We start from the raw sequence: 21320 nt of genomic DNA, 5'->3' as shown, positions 1-21320 counted from the left end.
GACCAAAGCTGTAGCTGCCACTGTGGCTCTAAGAGACGCTTTCAACAGGAGATACGATGACTCATGCATTGACTTTTGAGTGAAAACACAGGATAGTGTCTCTAGTCTGAGTGTGCGTGTTTGTAAGGAGAAGAAGAGGGAGAATGCGCAAATGTGTTTTCCAACCTCTTTGAAAAGTAGCAACAAACTTAATGGACAGCGGCCTCGTACTTAGAGCAAAATCAATGTCTGGTTGAACATTAAGCAGCTTTGTTTAAGCCGAAAGTAGTTTTCATCATGGATAAAACATTTTATGTGCCAGGAAATCATTTCTTATATCCTAGGGCAAAGCACCTCTAAAACATTAAATGTTTTAACAGTATGTCTCATTCACTCTTTCAGCTATTTGTTAAAATCGTCTGTCTGCATAAAGGGATCAAAACTTATTTTATTTAATAATGGAAAATTGGACATTGAATCAGCTCGAGTTGCTGTCATTAAACTGGATTTATTAATTACAGTTGCAACAATATCCTCATGCAGTCCTTTCTTTAATCCGGTTTTCTTAGAGTATCTAATTCTTTCCAAACCATAAGTTAATTTGTGGCTTTTCGTGACAGAACAGCATGAAGGGTGAAGATTTTTTAGTTGCTATGGACACACAGAGCGAAAGCTTCATAGTGCCTCATTATTTAAAGGTTTTGACCTCATGCACTTGAGGGTGCACAAAATGTATCGATCTGCAGCGGTTTCATTTGTAAATGATAAAGCTATAAAAAGAAAATGAAAAACATGATTCAAAACTCTGCGGAAAAGCAGTGGAATATAAAGTAGGGACATGAACATTCAAACTTGAAACTGAAAATGGGAGTGACTCACGTACGAGCGCAGGCACTATCATAGTCGTCTCTCCCATGAGGTGAACAGAAACCAAATTTCTTGTTCTTAGCGTGAGATTAAATTGAAAATCATGCCTTGAGACATTCTAATGCACGACCCTTGCTTTTGCTCTCCCCAATGTATTTTCTTAGCTAGTACTAATGACACATATCCATTAGAAGCTACTAATTACTCTGTCTTTGTGGTGTGCTGCCCAGCGGTGGAGTGGAACTGTTGGCCTATGGCGTCTGCCTCGGAGCATGTTGTCTGTGTTTCACAAGTTAATCAGTGTGCAGTGGAGTGAAGGAGAAACAAAAAGATCTGCATGTGCTGTAATACAAGCACTGCCTGTTTTTGCCAGCAAGGAAACAAATGTAGCTTTAGATTTTTTATGTAATTCACACAATGTTTCTAATGTAATGACATCTGAATATGATTTTAATTTTGCAGGATATATTACCGAAACATTTTTCTGAAGAAGCTGCTCTTTTCATTACCATGAAGCCAGCGAACAGGAACTGTCAAGCTAAAAAAAAATCACCATAAAAGCATCAAAAAATGGTTCAAATATGACTAATGTGCTGTATCCCAAGTCTTCTGAAGCCATATTTATTTTATTTTATTTTATTATTTTTTTTCAGACCAGTGACTACAGTAAAAGAAGCAATGAATGGGGTTTGATTTTTCTAATTGATTGGCACTTCAGGTGGAAAACAAACAAAAACCTTGAACATTCTGTCCTCAACACATTCTTCTTCATACTTTTTTTTCAGTTAAAGATGTGAACGAATCATGAGTTTTGAGAGGTTATTAGGCATTTTAACAGCAAATATTTTGTGTCAGTGCTATTGAGGATGGATTTGTATTGTTTAGGGTATGACATGTGGGTGGGTGGATGGCTCTGGAAAATGGACCCAAGGTGTAGCTGCCACTGTGGCTCTAAGAGACGCTTTCAACTTAAAGATGTGAACGAATCATGAGTTTTGAGAGGTTATTAGGCATTTTAACAGCAAATATTTTGTGTCAGTGCTATTGAGGATGGATTTGTATTGTTTAGGGTATGACATGTGGGTGGGTGGATGGCTCTGGGAAATGGACCCAAGGTGTAGCTGCCACTGTGGCTCTAAGAGACGCTTTCAAAAGGAGATACGATGACTCATGCATTGACTTTTGAGTGAAAACACAGGATAGTGTCTCTAGTCTGAGTGTGCGTGTTTGTAAGGAGAAGAAGAGGGAGAATGCGCAAATGTGTTTTCCAACCTCTTTGAAAAGTAGCAACAAACTTAATGGACAGCGGCCTCGTACTTAGAGCAAAATCAATGTCTGGTTGAACATTAAGCAGCTTTGTTTAAGCCGAAAGTAGTTTTCATCATGGATAAAACATTTTACTTTTGTCTTTCTGCTCTGTTTTTTTTGTTTTCCAACAGGTTGTCCTGGACTTGACCTTTGGGGCCGGAGGCCACTTAATGGCCATCCTGCAGTCAGTTCCAGGTATAACGGTGGTGGCGGCAGATCGTGACCCCACAGTGTTCCAAATGGCTCAGCATTTAGCTGAAGAATACCTGTGAGTTTACTCTTTAATCAAAGTCGGACACAATACAGGAGCTAAACTGTCAGCAGAACTCGACACGTGTCTTAATACCTTCCTGCGACCCGCTCCGTCCCCGTTGCGATCAAGTGGGTGATGGTCACGAGGCTCTGTGGTTTTTTTTGTGTGTCAGAGAGAGATCCTCCAGTGCAGATACAGAATCCCCGCTCTCACCCACGCTCAGTCGAAAGGCCCCAGTGTCTCATTTGTCAACGGGGCCTAAGGCTTCAATGACAGGGAGAGACGCTGCCGCCCACGCAGGTTCCCCTGTTTCCTGCGTGAGAGAGTGTAGGATGAGGAGAGAGAGAGAGAGAGGGAGAAATAGAGCTAGTGTTTAATAAAAGAGAACCAGTGGAGAAGGCATGAGGGCTTTGTGGGCGTGTGGTGTGTGTGCGCGTGTGCATGAGGCAGCACTGAAGAAAGCTCCAAAATGAGATGTTCCTGACTCTACAGCGTGGGTAGAGATACCTCTTTACGTGGATTCCGGGGAAACCTGTCTCAGAGGGACCGCTGCTACAGAAACCAACGTAGGAGAGAGGAATGAGAGAGGGAGGGTGAGAGAGAGAATCAGGACAAGCTATTCTGTCAGCAGCTATATACTCCACCAATGAGGCTTTGACTCCCACTCATGATGAGAGGTTGGAGAAACTGAAGAAATCATGCAATTAGCCAATATTATTGGATGGCTGTGTAAGAGGAGCAGGCAGCCCACGCAATCATCTCTCTCTCTGCTAATCTTTTTTCCTCTCCTCTCCTATACTCTCTTCTCTTCTCGTCTTGTTTTCTCTCCTTACTCCTCCTCTTGTCTCTTCTCCTCTCATCTCCTCACTTCTTACCTCATCTTGTTTTGTATCCTCTCCTCATTTCTCTTTCTCTTCTAGCTTCTTTTCTTCTCTCGTTTCTCTTTTCTTCTTCTGCTCTCGTCTCATTGTTTCTCCTCTCTTCTCCTTTCCTCTCATATCTCCTCTTTTCTCCTCTTCTCCTGTTTCCTTTGCTTTTTTCACCTCTCCTTTCTTCTCATTTCTCATTTTGACTTCTCTTCTCTTCTCTTCTCTCTCCTTCATTCATCTTTCTTTGTCTTGACTTGTCTTCTTCTCTCCTCTTTTTCCCTCTCCTCTTTCTTTTCTCATCTCCTCTTTCTTCTCCCCTCATCTCTCCTGTCTTCTTCTTTCTTTTCTCCTCTTGTTTAATCCCCTCTTTCTCTTCTCTTATTCTCATATACTCTCCTTTCCTCTTCTTTCTTCTCTCTTCTCTCTTTTCTTCTCCTCTCTTCTCATCTCACCTCCTCTCCTCTATTCTTCCCTCCTCTCATCACATCTACTATTTTCTCCTCTCCTCCTCTTTAGTCCATCACCTGCTAACAGACTTGTACAGCTGACAGTAGAGCAGATATCAGGGATCAGATCAGACTTTGTTGTCCTTATGGCCCCTCTGGTCCTTATCCTATTGACTCTTCTCTCATCCTTTTCACTCTCCTAGCAGTTCTTGTTGCATATTTGCTTTTCTAAGTTCTTGTGAGAGGATAGAAATGGCAAAGTGTTAAGACATTGGCGTCTGTTCCTTTAAACAGTCGTAATCAGACACAGAATCACAGTCATGCTTGAAGGGAACCACGTCATTGATGATTTCAGTACCTTCTGTTGCCTCAGTACCTCCTTGTCACTTTAACACTTGCTAAGTAAATAAATTAATAACATCAAGATATGTTTTACTTTGTTCGAATACAGGCCTTCTGTCATCCAGTATCAGTATCATGAACATGTGATATCTTTGATATTTGTTTTTTAAAAACATGATGAACATATTTAAGATAAAGTCACTTTTCCTTTGGTCACCTACAAAGCCAATTAAAATGTTAACTGTGTCTGGCAATAATTTACAGCATGCATTGCTTAAACAAGCTAAATGATTAACTGTGTGTGCAAAGTTAGCAAATAAAGTCTTTCTCTGGGTGACTACCCATTGAAGAAACAGTTTCCCACTTCACCACAAAAAAGAGAGAGATTGTTTAATAAAAGAGGAGTAATGACTTTTTGCATTGGAGGAGACACAATCTTATTTTTTCCATCGCAGATTGCTTGTCTCTTCAAATGTCTCTTTCTTCAGGTGGCCTTGATTTGCCACTCACCAAACCAAACACACATACTGTATTTGATAGGTGTTGGACCTCGACTGTCTGTGTGACTGACTGCATTTTTTCCCTGTACATTTTCAACTCCGCTCCCCTGCTGAATGCAGACGATTAACATCTTATCTTAGACCTCAGTGACTTAGATACAGGAGTCAGGCAGCTCGTGCTGGGGAATATTTCAGGCTTGATTTGTTTGGGTATGTCAGGTCACAGTGGACGCTTTCTCTCTCTTCCTTTACTGGTATAGACTTAGCTTTAAAAGTGTATTACTGGCTATGCTTTAATCTCCAAAAGATGGTCTCAGCTTCTGTTTTTAGCCTAATGTGCTATTTTTTAATAACCAGTAATCCAGCCAGAGACTAAGCACATCCTCACCACATATTCTGTCACATCAACATTCTGCACACATCATTAATCTGTCAGTGCTCTCTTGTGCCATATGCTCAAGAAAAGAAATCAATCTGAACATGACATTGTGGACTCATATATATGATAAGGTCACAGGTCAGGCTTCATCATGCCAGTGGGAAATTGTTGCTGTTTGCTTATTTAGTTAAATTGTGAGAAAGTTTCTGCATCTATCCACTTTTCTTCATCCATGCAGAGCCACTGTTAAGTGGGCAGATTGATCCGAAAATACCATACAACAGAGCTTGACATATTTCCTTTTAGGTATCGATCCTCACGTAACAGTATTGATATGTATATATGTATGTATTTTTACCATTGATTTTAATTATGTATATCTGGGGGAAAAAATGTGTGTCGAAGAATTCTTGGATAAAAATAAGGCTCTCCCTCTACTTCTTTCAACATAGAATATAAAAGCCACAAACAGTCAGTAAAAACAGCAGGATAATGTGACCTTTGCAAGGAATTAAGCTAAATAGCAATCTTGTGTAAATGCTAATAATTTTTATAATTTATAATTTTTCAGTTACTGTTTTTAAATGACAATTAAAAAAGAAGTCACGCTATTCCTTTTTAAACTTTAATAAAAAAACTTTTTTTTTTTTGTACATAAGTTCGCACATTTGTATTTTATTTTTTACAAAATTATGTTCGTTATTATCAGGTTGAATATTAAATGGTAAATATTTCTAATTTAACATAAAATAATGACCTATTTTTACAACAGAAATTACAAAGATTTTTGTGTTTTACTGGCTTTCAAATTGCATAGAAAGGAATGTGGTATTGCACATCTCCTCTGTTTGTTATAAAGCTCACTGGCTTTGTAACTGGTCTGTGTAATACTACGTCATGGGGAATTTCAGGCTGTTTAGCATCATTGCCCGTCATTTACAGCTAGTTCTGGGATGAAATGCTAGGCAAGTGTTTACCAGTAGCCTGTGCTTAATTTTATAGTCTCTTTCATGTCGACTCTCATGTTTGCACAGAAACAGGCAGTTTACCTGTCCTACTTAAATAACAGAGCCTTGAAAGTCTGCGTGTCCCTGGCACTAGTGTATAATTAGGTGGTTTCATCAGATCATTTTTCATTAAATAATTTTTTAGTCTGAAGTTAAAGGAGCTGAGGCCACCTCTATTGTTATGAAACAGAGTGTGCCAGTTAACTTATATTTTTTGCTTTACCCTTTTAAGTTTAGATGATGTCAGTATTGTGGGTTGCTCAACTATAAATAGATCGGGTTTCTTAGCAATTATGAAGCCATACTTGGAGCACACTCACTTGCTCACACATATCTACACACCCATGAAACATGTATTTTTTAAAAATAATATTAGATCTTACATAAGGCATTGCTATCTCTGATGCTTTGTTTAAACCACATAAAGAAGTTAATAATTTAAAATTGTTATGTAAGTGTTTTGCATATTCTCAAATCATTCTGTGGGTTGTGGAGCCACAGAGAAGCTTAGGAAACCCCCACAGTGCTTTAAGAGGCAAAAGAGATGAGAGTAAGAGTGCTGAAGAACAGGAAGACTGAAAGAATAAGAGAGGATCACTGTATGTAGGCAGGGGTAATGAATGTGCTGAACCAGCTTTATAAATTCTTTATAAATTAAGTAAATTAGTGCTGGGTAAAATAGGGCATTCTAAGTCAATATACTGCAGTATTTCCTCTCTCAATCAGTAGAAAATATGGTTAACACTCGGTCATGCATGAAAAAAAAATATCGTCATGTACCGTGAAACTGGTATAATTTTGAAAAATACCGTGATATAAATTTTTGGTCATACCGCCCAGCACTAACGTCAATGGTACTGTAATTTGATAAGATTGAATGCCCATAATGTTCATTAAATAATTACATTTTAAAATATGGCCACAAACAGCAATAATTTGGGTCCAAGAAGATTGGAAAAGGGGAGAAAATGACCATAATTGGCAAAAGTGAAAAAATAGATCATGTTGATGTTGTAAATATATATATACTTCCTTATATTTGCACAATTATAAGAAGTTATATCACCCAGCACTGTAAATGGATGAAATTTACCTGTTGTCTGTTTACCAATTTAAACTTACTTAAAGGATTAGTTCACTTCCAGAATACAAATTTTCTGATCACCCCCATGTCATCCAAGAGGTTCATGTTTTTCCGTCTTCAGTTCGCAAAGAAATTAAGGTTTTTGAGTAAAATATTTTTTCTGCATATAATGGACTTCAATGGTTGTTGTGATGTAGGCGGAAGCACCAACCCCGTGTTTACAAACCGAACGTGCAAAGAAAGTCAAACGCCCTTTACAAAAAAAAAAGGTAAAACAACGATGTCGGACAATTTTGAAGTTGGAGAAAATGAGACAGAGTTTTTCGCCCTACCCTACCTTTTTGAACCGGAGTACACTGTTAAAGAGCTAACCGCATGTGACCTTTCCAACATGATTACGTATGTGTGCATTTGCAGACGCTAATCGCACAGCTTGTGCAAGATGTGCATTTGTGGTTAAAAAGTGATAAGTATATGCATTTTTATTTTTTTAAGAAAATGACAGATCGTTTCACTTCATAAGACTCTTATTCCTCAGCTGGGATCGTGTAGAGCCCTTTAAAGCGGCATTGAAACTGCAATTTGGAACTTCAGCCAGTTGGCCACCATTTAAGTCCATTATATGGAGAAAAAAGCATCGTATCTTAGCAGATAAGCAAGTTTTTCAGAAAAAGTGGGCTATAAGATTTACGGTCTCTGATACCTACTATTTTATGCCACATGATTTGCCACAACTTGCCACAATCATTTTGTTGATATTGCATGATCTCAAAAACATGGCTCATCTAATCAGATTTTAGAGACAGAACTAAGAGATTGTGCATTATAATGACTTTTACCTCAGTAAAGGGGTTCACAATACTGTAGTTGCACAAGGATGTAAATATGCCAACTTATATATCAACTATATGCTGAAAAATAATTATTTCGAACCTAGCAGGGTGGATTTACCCCATCTTCGCCATATCTGGTTTGTGCACCCATTAGGTTTGAACCTTCTTTTTGGTGCAGCACTTGACAAATCAGCCTCCACGAAGCGGTTCACTCTTCCACACCTAATGACACTCAGAGATAGCACCTCCCACTCAGGCTAGGTTGCTAGGCATTATTGTCATATTGTCATGCACAGAGTTATGTCTGCTTCATTTAGGCAAAGTTTCTCTCAATTGCACCATCAGCTTTTTATATGGAAGCAAGGCCTAAGTATGAAACTTTAGCCTGTTGTTACTGAGGAAACTTGCCTATTGCACTGTGTGATTAACTGTTGAAAAGAATTTATGATAATAGTTTGTGGTCTAAAATAATATTTTCAAATTGATCTGTCTCTTTATGTGTTATTTCAGTTTCGTAAAAAGTAGAAGTCTGAGAAAACTTGGTAACACTTTACTTGAAGGGGTGTGCATAAGACTGACATGACACCTTCATAATCATGACATGACACATGTCATGAATATTAAGGAGGTTTTATGCATGTTTATGACAACTGTCATTAAGTGTCATTTGCTCAGTTATGTAATTTTTAGTGCAAAGCTGACATTGTTTGAGATGTCTTTGTTATGGGCTATGGTTAGGGGTAAGGGTAGGGGTAGGGTTAGGTCAAATAATGTCATATTTGCATTAAAAATGACATAACGGAGCGAATGACCCTTAATGACAGTTGTCATAGACATGCATAAAAAACCTTCATATTCATGATATGTGTCATGTCATAATTATGTAGGTGTCATGTCATGATTATGAAGGCGCCTTGTCAGTCTTATGCACACCCCTTCAAGTAAAGTGTAACCGAAAAGTTAAACTAAAAGGTCACTTTTAAAATCTTAGCAAAGACTTTTTGGTCTTTGGTGAAACTGGTCATGCTGTTAACTGCATAAGGTTGTCATGGTGACTAGAACGCTGGTGATCTGAGAGATGGTTGACAGGTGATTGTTCACACGTGCCACTGAAATTTGGACAAGTGACATAAGTGTGCGTGTGAATGTGAACGGGCTCAACACATCAGATCAGTTATCTGTCATTCTATACAATAACATTTGACATGTCTGCTGATGTGTCATAAACACTGGCCAGTGCAATCTGTCACAAGCAATCTGTCCTCGGATTTCAATTTCATTGACTATTGTGAATACTTAACATGTTGAACATTTGTAAAAAAAAAAAAAAAAAAAACTACGTTTTTAGTTATGCCCTGAAGAAGCTGCATAACAGATATACACATATATTTATTTAATTTATTTACCTATATTTTTATTTAATTTATATATTTATTTACATACACTACTGTGCAAAAGTCTTAGGCCATTAGTATTTTCACCAAATAAAAATGGTTTTAAGCCAGTTATTTCTATCTTTTGCTGTAGTGTGTCAGTAGGAAATATCAGTTAACATTTCCAAACATTTCTTTTGCTATTAATTGTAATAATCCAGTGAGATTTTTGCTCTCAAGAAGACTGATAACAGCCAGTGCTCCACACAGAGATCTGATCTCACCATCATCCAGTCCTACTGTTTTAAATGCAAAGGGTGGTCACACCAAATATTGATTTGATTTAGTTAGTAGAAGTTAATTGATAAATAAAATCTATTTATGACATTATTTTTGAGAGCATCCTCACGTTACATCATTTTTACAGAAGTGCCTAAAACTGTTCACAGTACTGAAGCTTTGTAGGTTATTCAAGCATCTTGGAGACATTGCCACAGTTCTTCTGGATTCAGTCCGTCTCAGTTTTTTTTTATTCTACATGTCATTCTAGACGGACTGGATGACGGATCATATCTCTGTGTGTGACTGTTGTCAGTCTTCTTGTGCACAAAAATCTCACTGGATTATTACAATTAATGGCAAAAGGAATGTTTGGAAATGTAAACTGATATTTCCTACTGACACTACAGAGAAAGGCTTAAAACCATTTTTTTGTTGGTGAAAATACTAATGGCCTAAAACTTTTGCACAGTAGTGTATTTAATTTTAAATTAATTTTGGTGTGTTGCTTAAGGAAAAATCATAACATGTAAACTTTCAAACAATAGTTTGTGGAAATTTTATCTTGAAAAAAGTGAATGTCAAGTAAATATTATTTGATCTCTTATTTGAACAAAATTATGAACTTCTTGCAGATTCTGGAGGGGCATGTATGAATATAACTATGTATGTTAAAAGGGAAATATTTAAACACTCCTAATCAAGATGATGAAAAATGATGCTGTCTTGTTTTATAGCGTTATCTGATGTTGTTAACTCAGATACAGTTGGTTGCGTTGCATTATATTGTTCTGTGTCATCTTATATTGTTTGAGTAGTATAGTAATTTTTGCACTTTTTGTATCTTTAGTTCCCTTTCGTGGAACTTCGAACTGCGTCCTCTAGGGGTCGCTACGGGGAACGCCTCGTCGTGACCCGTGTCTGAAGCCTACATTGAAAAAACACCAACTTGTTTGGCCGGCGACAGCCATGACGTCACTACCGTCGCAACTAGTACAAAATAGGCGCCGGTAGCGCACATCATCACTTCTTCGTCGGAAGCTTGTGTCCGCAGCATGGCACAAAAGCTAGAGGACGCAGTGTCTCGTTCCCCTCAGGGAACCATGGTTACATAAGTAACCCGAGCCGTTTTGTACCATTCTTTTTTTATTTATTTATTTTTTCCTATTGCATTTAGTTGTGTTGTGTAGCTTAGGGAAAAGCCTGGCATTTGAAGACAGGGTATAGGGAAGGGGCTGAGGGACTCACAGGATTTAATCAATGTTTTTGCTTGGATATTGATCAGTCAGTGTCAAGCCATGCAAAGCCAGCCATGCAAGCCAGCATTTTCACTCTGCATGTGAAATGAAGAACAAAAATGAAACATTGTTTACTGACTTTCCCTTCTCCATCTTATCCATGGATTTAGTTACATTTGGGTTTTTTCCCGCTTTTGAAGAATAGATCTTGTATAGATTAAATATAAAGTGTCTAATAAAGTACAGTGTACATGCCTGCAGCAAATAAAGTATAAGAGTTTGTGAAATATTGCGATATTTCATAAGGAATAAGACTCTTTCATCCAACCCAAACTGAACATGCATAATATGCCTCTCAAGAAACAACAATGGAAACCTTGACTATACTGTGAAATTTCAGTAATGAAAATCTTGCTTGCAGAGGCACCCACTACTGGTTTAAGTATTCAGACAGTACATTTTGTTTTCGAATTGAATATCTGAGAAGCATTTTTGTATATTTCATGTCGCAATCTTGCTGCGCCAAAGCCTAATTAGCTTCAGTGGTCACTCAAAAAGGTTGTACTTTACCCTCAGGATTATATTGCCTGTGGTTTCAGGCTATGTTGTTGTAAATATGTTTTGGTACCAATATGCACTTTATTTGTAACGTAAAAGAGCGGGGGCAGCCATTTGTAACTTGAATGTGCGAGGCGTCCTCTGTCATCCGCTTCCAGTTATTTTATCTGTACAAAAACAGTCTGTTATGCTGCTTAATATTGCAGACTGATATTTATTATTATATTATTTCAATTTATCATCATAACCTTAATCACATTGGTTTGTAGTGCTTTACTTTAGCACTTTGTTATTCTTGTAGTTATTTAATGAATCGGAAGTCTTGCACAATCACAGAAAACAGCCTACTTTCATGTTGCAAAATAAGCTGGATAGACCCCCGAACTTTATCTAGATATTAGGAAAACCATTTAACGTTAAAAACAAACCACTGCAGTGAAGTCTGAGGCCCTAAATTGACTGCGTATTGACAAGGGAAGCAACAACAGAGGCTGCATTCTGCCTGTCACAGCCTCTCCCTTTCTCCCTCCAAACTCACCGATCCGTGGACCAGGAGGGAGGAACGGGGGCTTACGGCTCTTGCGGAGTCTATGTGTTTGTGTGGGCGGGCAAGAGAATGCCTCACTATAGATTTTCCAGAAAATTAATGAAGGTACTGAGCGAACGAAAGCGAAAGCCCCTTCCGCGGCGCAGAGAACTGAGGGAAGCCCTCGGAGCGGGGGCGAGAGCCGAGCAGCTCCCTCACCCTTAATCTTTCAGCTGGCCGTGGGTGTGTGGACGCTGGCACCCCAGGGTCCTACGGGTAAAGCCCTCGGCCGGCCGCATGAGTGGGTGAGGAAAAAGAGGACCTTTGATGACCTTAGAGGTGGAGGAGGTGATTTCTCACCCCCATCCTCTGCACTTTTTGTTCATCTGGAAGGAGTTTAGCACGAGTCGAGGAGGGGAATCCGCATGTTTAGCATGACTGCAAAGCCAACGAGGCCAAATTAACCACCTCTGCCTCTGCATTGGACCCCTAGTGTTCTCCGCCTCATTTGCTTCTCTGTTGTCTGATTTATAGTTGCCTACCTGGGTTGTTCTCCGCTCACAGGCTGTCTAAAGGTCACATGAAAAATGAATGGCTCTTCGGTGCTGGGGAAGGATCTCAGGAGAAGATGCAGGGAGAAAAAGAGTCACGAGGGACCGAGATGATGCCTTAATGCTTATGTTTTGTGTTTCTGCTTCATCTTGATCTTTTCTAAACCATATTTATGAAGCTGTAATGAATGTGTGTGTGTGGTCTGAGACGTCTGTGCCTGTGTTACTCATAACTGTGAAGTCCCTTCAGATAAAGCAAAGAAAGTTAATTTAAAAAAAACTCTCCCCCGATTCCATATGAATGACTGAGGATTAAAGAGCCATCATCAATTCTCATGTCAAACCAACACCTCCACTTCAAGTTGAATGAAACGTCATAAGCATATACTCTAACACTTATACTTCCCTACAAATGTGTGTCCATGATCACAGAATACTCGCGTAGCCTTTGCACACATGTGTTTTTGTACGTTCCTGTGTATTCGTTGGTTTGTGTGTCTGTTTTTCAATTAAGTTTAAGCTGCGACAGCATTCTCCCACAACTTCTGGTCCTCCAAGGTGATAAATAAATGATATTTTGTTTCCTTCCATGTGGGACGCATATTATGTAGTCTATCTCTCTTTCCCTCTCTGTACAGCTTATGAGCTGCAGTAGTCGTTGGACACCATCTAAGAACTTGGTGCCTAGGTAACCAGCCCTACAGAGGAAGAACACCTGCCACCAATTGTTCAGCTCATTTCTGTGTGGAAACTGAATATTTAAGAGCAAAGAATTACCATGTATAAAAAAGGTTGAAGTGTTAACATTATTTTACAGTCCTATTTAACTTTAAATAAGACAAATATATATTATAAACCCATAAAATATTACCCATAATAACTATAAAGTTTACATTTAAGAAAAAGGGTAGAATAATATGAGATTGCTCACTATTAATACTATAAGATTGTTGACTCCTTGTGATGGATGATTAAAGGTGCCATAGAATGGAAAACGTCTCGGTTATGTATGGTAACCCTCGTTCCCTGAAGGAGGGAACGGAGACGTCACGTCAGTGACCGACGAATTGGGATATGGCTTCGATAGACCAATCTACTTCGAGTGTAACTAAACGAGCCAATGCACATTGGCATGCAATTATTGCATCCGCTGCCGTTGATCACAGTGTGAGTAGCAGCAGGTGCAATGCATACCAGCTCTATGGCTATACCGTGGACTATACACATACGAGAACCGCTTAGTTCTCAATATTGAACCCCGCCTTCCATGGTTCCCGCGGATTCATCGTGAAGGCCCGGTGCCGGACGTTCCGCCACGTCCGCTGCCGAGGGTGACGGAGGATCTCAACAGGGTCTACTGTAGGACACTCTGGAGCAGTTTTAGCAAGCCGACACTAAACGGGGCCTCTCGGCGCCACTACCCATTTGAGGTGAGAACACAGGAGGATACCGGCTCCACACGGAGGCTATAGAATCTAGCGAACGTGGTGGGGGTCGCCCAGCCCGCAGCCCTACAAATATCTCTCAGCGAGGCACCACGAGCCAGCGCCCAGGAGGATGCAACACTTCTAGTTGAGTGAGCTCGCAGCCTGAATGGGCAGGGCACACCCTGTGCCTGATAAGCCAGGGTGATGGCATCCACAATCCAGTGGGCCATCCTCTGCTTAGAGACGGCCTTCCCCTTTTTCCGGCCTCATTAACAGACAAAGAGCTGGTCTGAGGTCCTGAAGCCTTGTGTCCGGTCTACGTAGCACCTTAATGCTCGGACGGGACAGAGCAAAGCCAGGGCTGGGTCTGCCTCCTCCTGGGGCAGCGCTTGCAGGTTCACCACTTGGTTTTTGAAGGGTGTAGTGGGAACCTTGGGCACGTAGCCGGGCCGGGGCCTCAGGATTACCTGGGAGTCAGCCGGCCCAAACTCTAGGCATGAATCGTCGACCGAAAATGCGTGCAGGTCCCCTACCCTATTGATGGAGGCCAGTGCAAGCAGGAGCAGAGTTTTCAATGAAAGAAACTTTAGCTCAAATGAATGCAAAGACTCGAATGGGCCCTGCTGTAGTGATTTTAGCATTAGAGACAGGTCCCTGGAGAAGCAAACAGGTCTACCTGAGCGGCTCCGAAACGTCTCCAAATCAGCTGGACTGTCTGGGGATGGAGTCGCCATTCTCCCGGGAGCATTGCTTGAGACAGCTCGTCGGCTGTGCGGTTGAGCAGGCCCGGAATGTGAACAGGATGAAGTGACCTCAGAACCTTCTGACTACACAAGACTGCGCGATGGGAGCGCAGACCACCTTGTCGGTTGATGTACGCAACGGTCGCTGTGTTGTCCGTCCGGACCAGTACGTGCTTATCTCGTAAGCGCCCTTTGAGACGATTCAAGGCAAGGCGCACTGCCAACAACTCTAGGCAATTGATGTGCCAATGCAGCTGCGGGCCCGTCCAAACCCCTGAGACAGCGTGCCCGTTGTACGTGGTGCCTCCACCCGGTGGTGGAGGCATCCGTGTAGACCACAGCATGCCTGGAGATCTGCTCTAGGGGCACCCCTGCCCGGAGGAACGCAAGATCTGACCACGGGGTGAAGGTTTGGCGACAGGTCGGTGTAACTGGGACCCGGTGAGTGCCGCGCTTCCACACCCACCTTGGGACTCGGCCATAAAGCCAGTGCTGGAGCGGTCTCATATGTAACAGGCCGAGCGGTGTAAGTGCTGCTGTGGCCGCCATATGTCCCAGGAGTCTCTGAAAAAGTATCAGTGGGACCGCTGTCCTGCCCTTGAACGTATTCAAGCAGGCTAGCACCGACCGCGCACGTTCCTCTGTGAGGCGCGCTGTCTGTTCGACCAAAGCCAACTCCATACCGAGAAAAGAGATCCTCTGCGTCGGGGAGAGTTTGCTCTTTTCCCAGTTGACCCGAAGGCCCAACAGGCTGAGGTGCCGAAGCGCCAGGTCCCTGTGCTCGCACAACTGATCCTGAGACTGTGCTAGTATAAGCCAATCGTCTAGATAGTTGAGAACGCGAACACCCTGTTCTCTGAGGGGAACAATAGCTGCCTCTGTGACTTTCGTAAAGACACGGGGAGACAGGGACAGCCCGAAGGGCAGGACCTTGTACTGATATGCCCGTCCTTCGAACGCAAACCGCAGAAATGGTCTGTGGCGCGGAAGGATTGACACATGAAAGTACGCGTCCTTCAGGTCGATCACTGCAAACCAATCTCGGGGACGGACGCACACGAAGATGCGTTTCTGCGTCAACCTCTTGAACGGTAGCCGATGAAGGGCCCGGTTCAAAACTCGCAGATCCAAGATTGGCCATAACCCACCGCCTTTCTTGGGTACAATGAAGTAAGGGCTGTAAAACCCCGACCTCATATCGGCTGGAGGGACCGGCTCTATCGCATCCTTCGCCAGTAGGACTGCGATCTCTGCACACTGAACTTGGGCGGGCACCGGGCGAACTGAATCGCATGGCCGAAGCTGATGGTCCGCAGAAGCCAGCAAGACGGGCTGGGTAGCCCTGACCAAGCACCCAGAAACCGTACAAGCGGGACCACAACCGTACCCGCAGTGGGGCAGCGAGGTGGAACACAGGGACCCAACTCGGGCAGCTTGTGAGCGGGCCGGAGAGGGGTGTAAGTGTGGGGTGCAAGGCTCACCTGGTTCCACGGGTTGGCAGAGGGTGCGTGAGTAGGGCCTTTGTTGACGCTCTTGAAGCGCCTGCTGCTGCCGGCTGGCGAAGGAGGCGGATGAGTGAGGTCCGGCGTTAGTCCGTCCACAACTCTCTGTGCCCTCCTGAGACCCAGAGATAAAAGAAACTGCTCTTTTGTTGAGAATTTGGGTACCATCGGCGGGAAAAAATTAAACAAAAGATTCTCCACTCGGCCCTCCTCCGGGGGAGGGAGTGGTGCGTTCACCATCTCCCGAAGAGCAGATCCTTCCATCTCTGGGTCGCCTGTCTCAGGGCCGCTTGCTTCTCTGCTTGCCGCCAGGTTTGACGGGGGCCTGGACAGGCGGGGCGGCCCGCCCATGCCCGGCTCCATGACGCCGCTTTGCTGAAGGCTGCTGCGGATGTGGCGCAGGAGCGGGGGCGGACGCGGGGGCCCGCCCTCAGCGACGAGCAGGCTGGGGCGCTGCAGCCGAAGGACGGGTGGAGGCAACAGCTGCCCACCGGGGCAGGATGTGTCGGATCGCCTCAGTCTGCTCTCGACTGCGTCACCGAAGAGGCCGGTCTGGGACACAGGGGAATTGAGGAACCAAAACCTTGTCGGTGTCCCTCATGTCTGCCAGACACAGCCAGATATGGCGCTCCGGGACCACAAGCGTGGACATCGCACGACCCAGAGAACTCGCGGTGACCTTCGTTGCTCAGCGCGCGAGGTCAGTGGCGGTTCGGAGCTCTTTCAGAACTTCCGGATCGTGACCACCCTCGTGCAGGTCCTTCAATGCCTTAGCCTGCACCTGCAGTAACGCCATAGCGTGGAAGGCGGAAGCAGCTTCCCCGCAAGCCGTATAGGCACTGCCAGTTAGACCAGACGAATGCCTACAGGCCCGGGAAGGAAGTACCGGTTCTCCCCGCCAGGAGGAGGCGGACTTAGGACACAATTGCATCGCTACCACCCGCTCCACCGGGGGGATCGCCAAATACCCCTTCGCTGCACCGACGTCTAGGGTGGTGAGGGAGGAGGAGCCCGCTGGCCAGTTTCTGGCAGTAAAAGGTGCCGTCCACGACCTGGTGAGCTCGTCATGCACTTCCGGGAAGAAAGGCACCGGGGCGGGGCGCTGAGAACCAGCGCGAGACACCCCGAGAAACCAATCATTCAGCCTTGAGGGCTCGGGACACGGTGGAGGTTTCCACTCGATCCCGACCCTTTTGGCGGCCCGGGAAAGCATAGCTGTCATCTCCGGATCCGATTCAGGTTTCGCCACCATCCCGGAGGCCGGCAGCGCAGCTGAATCTTCATCGGACAGCTCTCCCTCCAATGCTGAGATCGACATCTGGTCGGGGGGAGGTCCACTGGATACCGCTGGTACGCTCTTTAAAGAGGGCCCAGCTCGTTCCGTGGGTCGCTCCACTGGATCGGAGGAGCAAGAGGAGTGATTGTCCCCAGAGGGTTGGTTCCCTGCGGGGTTTGCCATCACTGTAACCCTCAAACCGCCCGCACTACTGCAGGAAGTGGTTCTCGTCTGTCCGCCAGAACGCTCGTAGTTCTCGAAATGAATATAGAGCAGAACGATGTTGTCGCTCGGCTCCGAAGCGAAAAGCTGGTATGCATTGCACCTGTTGCCTTATTATACTCACGCTGTGATCAGCGGCAGCTGGATGCAATAATTGCATGCCAATGTGCATTGGCTCGTTTAGTTCTATCGAAGCAATATCCCAATTCGTCGGTCACCGACGTGACTCGGAGTGACCGACTGAAAGGGAACTGTATTTACCTTGGCATAGTTGATTAATAACAGTTCTGTTCATGGAAATGACATAACGTGAGCCTCAAACACCATTGTTTCCTCCTTCTTATGTAAATCTCGTTCATGCAAGAGACCACTGAAAAATAGGCGAATCAGAACATAACACCGACTGTGACGTTACAGTCGGGAGCACTAATAGTTACGCCCCCAACATTTGCATATACCTGCCCATGTTATATGCCAGCCGCCAGCTGGACCTGCACAGCCAAATCATCATAAGATCTGCAGGTATTGTGAAGAAACAAGCGAGGATAATAGCGTTCATGGCAGATCATGGAAATAAATGGTATGTTCCAGGCTGTGCAGGAGATGTGATGTGCAGGGATGGGTTGGTGTCTTTATTCAGAAAGGCACAGAAAACAAATAATGCGCGTTCTAAAAAAATAACGCGAGCCACTAAAGGGACATGGTTAGCTGCTTGCTAGCGGTACCATGTTACATTACAGTACATAAGATTTCACTTACCACATAAACAGAGAAAGGAGAGATGACTGAGGATGATGGCAAATGATTTACAGATCCTGAGCACCACTGACAAGCATCTGATCTTGTAAAATGTGTGGTAAGTACTGCTGCTGTAGTTTACACAGAGCATGTGCGACCGCAAATCTCGAAAGTGAAAGTAAAACGCGATCGTGCATTTGAAAGCAGTTTCAATACCCCGCATATGAATAGCGGCTCCCTGATGCCCGCAATTTATATACAGCATAATTACCCAACGATATAACTGTGAGAGACAGTATTGAAATATATATTTTCCCTGTGTTTCCTTCCTCCTGTGTGAGCTACTGAAATGAGCCGCACTGTGAAACAGCCAATCAGAGCAGAGCTCAACATTATTATTCATGACCCTTCCAAATAAGGTAAAAACAGATAATTTCATTCTAGGGACAAATCCTAGGGTTGTAAATGGACATGTAAAACCGTTTCTGGAGATTTTTTGCTCTTACCTAATCCACATACCTTCTATGTAGATATCAGAGAACAATTTAAAATATTGTATCAATGCATTCTATGGCACCTTTAAGGGAATTTTGCGTTTGTGTTCCTCATATTTATAATCCTGTGGAACAGGAAGTCATGACTGGACAATTTCATGCTCCTAGTTACCCTGGTGTGCTAAAAAAATGTAAATAAGAATGGGAATATACTTCAGAAATATTTTACTCATAATAATTTATAGGGGTGCCAATAATTGTGGCCAACGTGCATTGGAGAAAAATTGGAGAGTCCCCACCCACTTTTTTGAATGAAAGATAAAAAAGATAAACATTGCAGATGTATTAGTATTTGTAGAGGGCACTATATATATATATATATATATATATATATATATATATATATATCCAGCTGTATTTACTCAGTGCAACATATAACATATAAGATATAACACCAAAATAAGAGAAAAGAGAGAAACAAAACAAAAACAAAAACAAAAAACAGAATCTCTGAGTTGGAAATCACCCCCTTGGATCACCCCTTTGTGTCAGTATTTTGTTGAACCACCTTTTGCGTTAATGACAGCCTTTAGTCGGTTGGGATATGTCTCTGTCTCTACTAGCATTGCACATCTAGACTTTGCTATATTTTCCCACTTTTCTTTGCAGAACTGCTCAAGTTCAGTTAAATTTGATGATGACTGTTTGTGGACTGCAGTCTTCTTTTTTATTTCTATTTCAGTTTTAGTCATTTTAGCACTTCAACTTATTTAATTTCAGTAAGTTGCCAAGGCAACATTTCTAATGTTTTACAAGTTTTATTTTTCTAATTTATATTTTATCTAATATTTATATTTTATTTTATTATCAGATTTGTTTAATTTAATGAAAATAAGTTTTAGTTTTATTTAACTATAACAACACTGCATCATACAGTTTATCAATCAGTATTACTGTTTTATCTCCAGTACAGTCACTCATGCATTTGCGGTACGTCACTGAGTTGGCATTTTAATAGCTTGGCCCAATGTGTTCTAAGTTATAAAGTGGAAGTGGGATGGATACTGATATTCTAAACACCAGAAGCTGTTTTTCTATTTTGTAACTAATGATAAGAGTCAGATATAGAGAAAGTTCACCAAAGGTTTTGTTGTTTCTAGCTTCCAGCGTCAGAAAAGTGTAGCTGATGTTTATTTTTAACAAGGTCTCTGATCAGGTCCCATGTTAGTCTGACCTTAACAGTTTATGAGGCACATTTCTTTGTCACAATGAATGTAGGCTTTGCAAACAATGTTACTGAAAGATGCAGCACCACAATTTATGTTGGACCAGACAGCAAATGCAACCCGTAAGCGCTGTTACTCATTTCACATGTGAAGACGCCTGTGAATCTTGAAGGTATAAAAGCAGAAGTCGATCTGTTTATTTAGGGTCAGAGAGAGAGAGAGTGAACAATGGTCATGGAAAACTAAATTATGACTAAATATTTTGGTTAGCAAATCTTGACCAACATTTATTATTATTATTTATTTATTTTGAAAAGTTAATACTTCTATTCAGCAAAGACCAATTAAACTGTTCAAAAGTGAATGCAAAGGCAATATTACAAAACATTTCTATCTTCTTATTATCTATTCTCTCTTTTGTTAAGGGGCCGGGTGAAGCCAGTACTAGGGAGGTTCAGTGAGCTGAATAACCTGCTCCCAGCACTGGGTTTTGGTCCAGGCGGTGTGGATGCTGCCCTTCTGGATGCTGGATGCTCCTCCATGCAGATGGATTCAGCAGAGAGGGACTTCTCCCTCAGCAAGAATGGACTGCTAGACATGAGGATGGATGGAGACAGGTTTGACTATTACCTCGGCTCTTTTCAGTAGAAGCACTCATTGTCATGAATGTTCCAAGAATCATTTGTGCTATTAGTAATGCCTGATTCACTCTCGATATACACTGATGGCCACAGTTATTATTCTTGGCTCACTCGTTTATTGATTATATCTACAGTGTCTCCATGCTTCTCTATTATAGCTATTCAAAAACTAATTCTGAACAGGTGTAAGGCATAACCTAATTACAGCTTAATACAATAAACGATGACTAAGCACTGCAGAGCCCGGTGATTCACATATAGAGCTTTGAGGGACACATGAAATGTTAGCGTTAAGACTGTGGATGAATAAACAGAACTAATTTAGGTAGCGAAAAAACCCTCCTCACCCCCAAAGATCAGGTCGCAGTATTTCTTAGAACAGTGGTTTTCAATCTCAAAACATGAACTTTGAAATGCAGTGAAATCTGAAACCTTTTCACATGAGCTTGCATTTCCTATTCCCTACGGTGGCCAAGAGAGCTCAACGGGCTGCAACTTAAGAAAACATATGCAAATACGAAAAGCACCAGCAAATTAAGAACATCTTCAGTTTGACAACACGTGCTGCAAATATTCACAACACAACCAACTACAGAAACGTGTTGCAAATACTCACAACACGACCAAATACAGAAACGTGCTGCAAATACTCACAACAC

General features: G+C 42.5%; 1 pseudogene; it reads left to right on the top strand.

Moving 5' to 3' along the window:
* The window catches only part of LOC107595106 (probable methyltransferase-like protein 15), a 79963-nt pseudogene that overhangs the window by 34851 nt on the left and 23792 nt on the right, over positions 1–21320 (top strand).

The sequence above is a fragment of the Sinocyclocheilus grahami genome, unplaced genomic scaffold, assembly GCF_001515645.1.
Source record: "Sinocyclocheilus grahami isolate Dianchi unplaced genomic scaffold, SAMN03320097.WGS_v1.1 scaffold196.1, whole genome shotgun sequence".
In the NCBI taxonomy this organism is placed as follows: Eukaryota; Metazoa; Chordata; class Actinopteri; order Cypriniformes; family Cyprinidae; genus Sinocyclocheilus; species Sinocyclocheilus grahami.
Note: the sequence above shows the minus strand (reverse complement) of the source record. Positions and strands in the feature narration are given on the sequence as shown.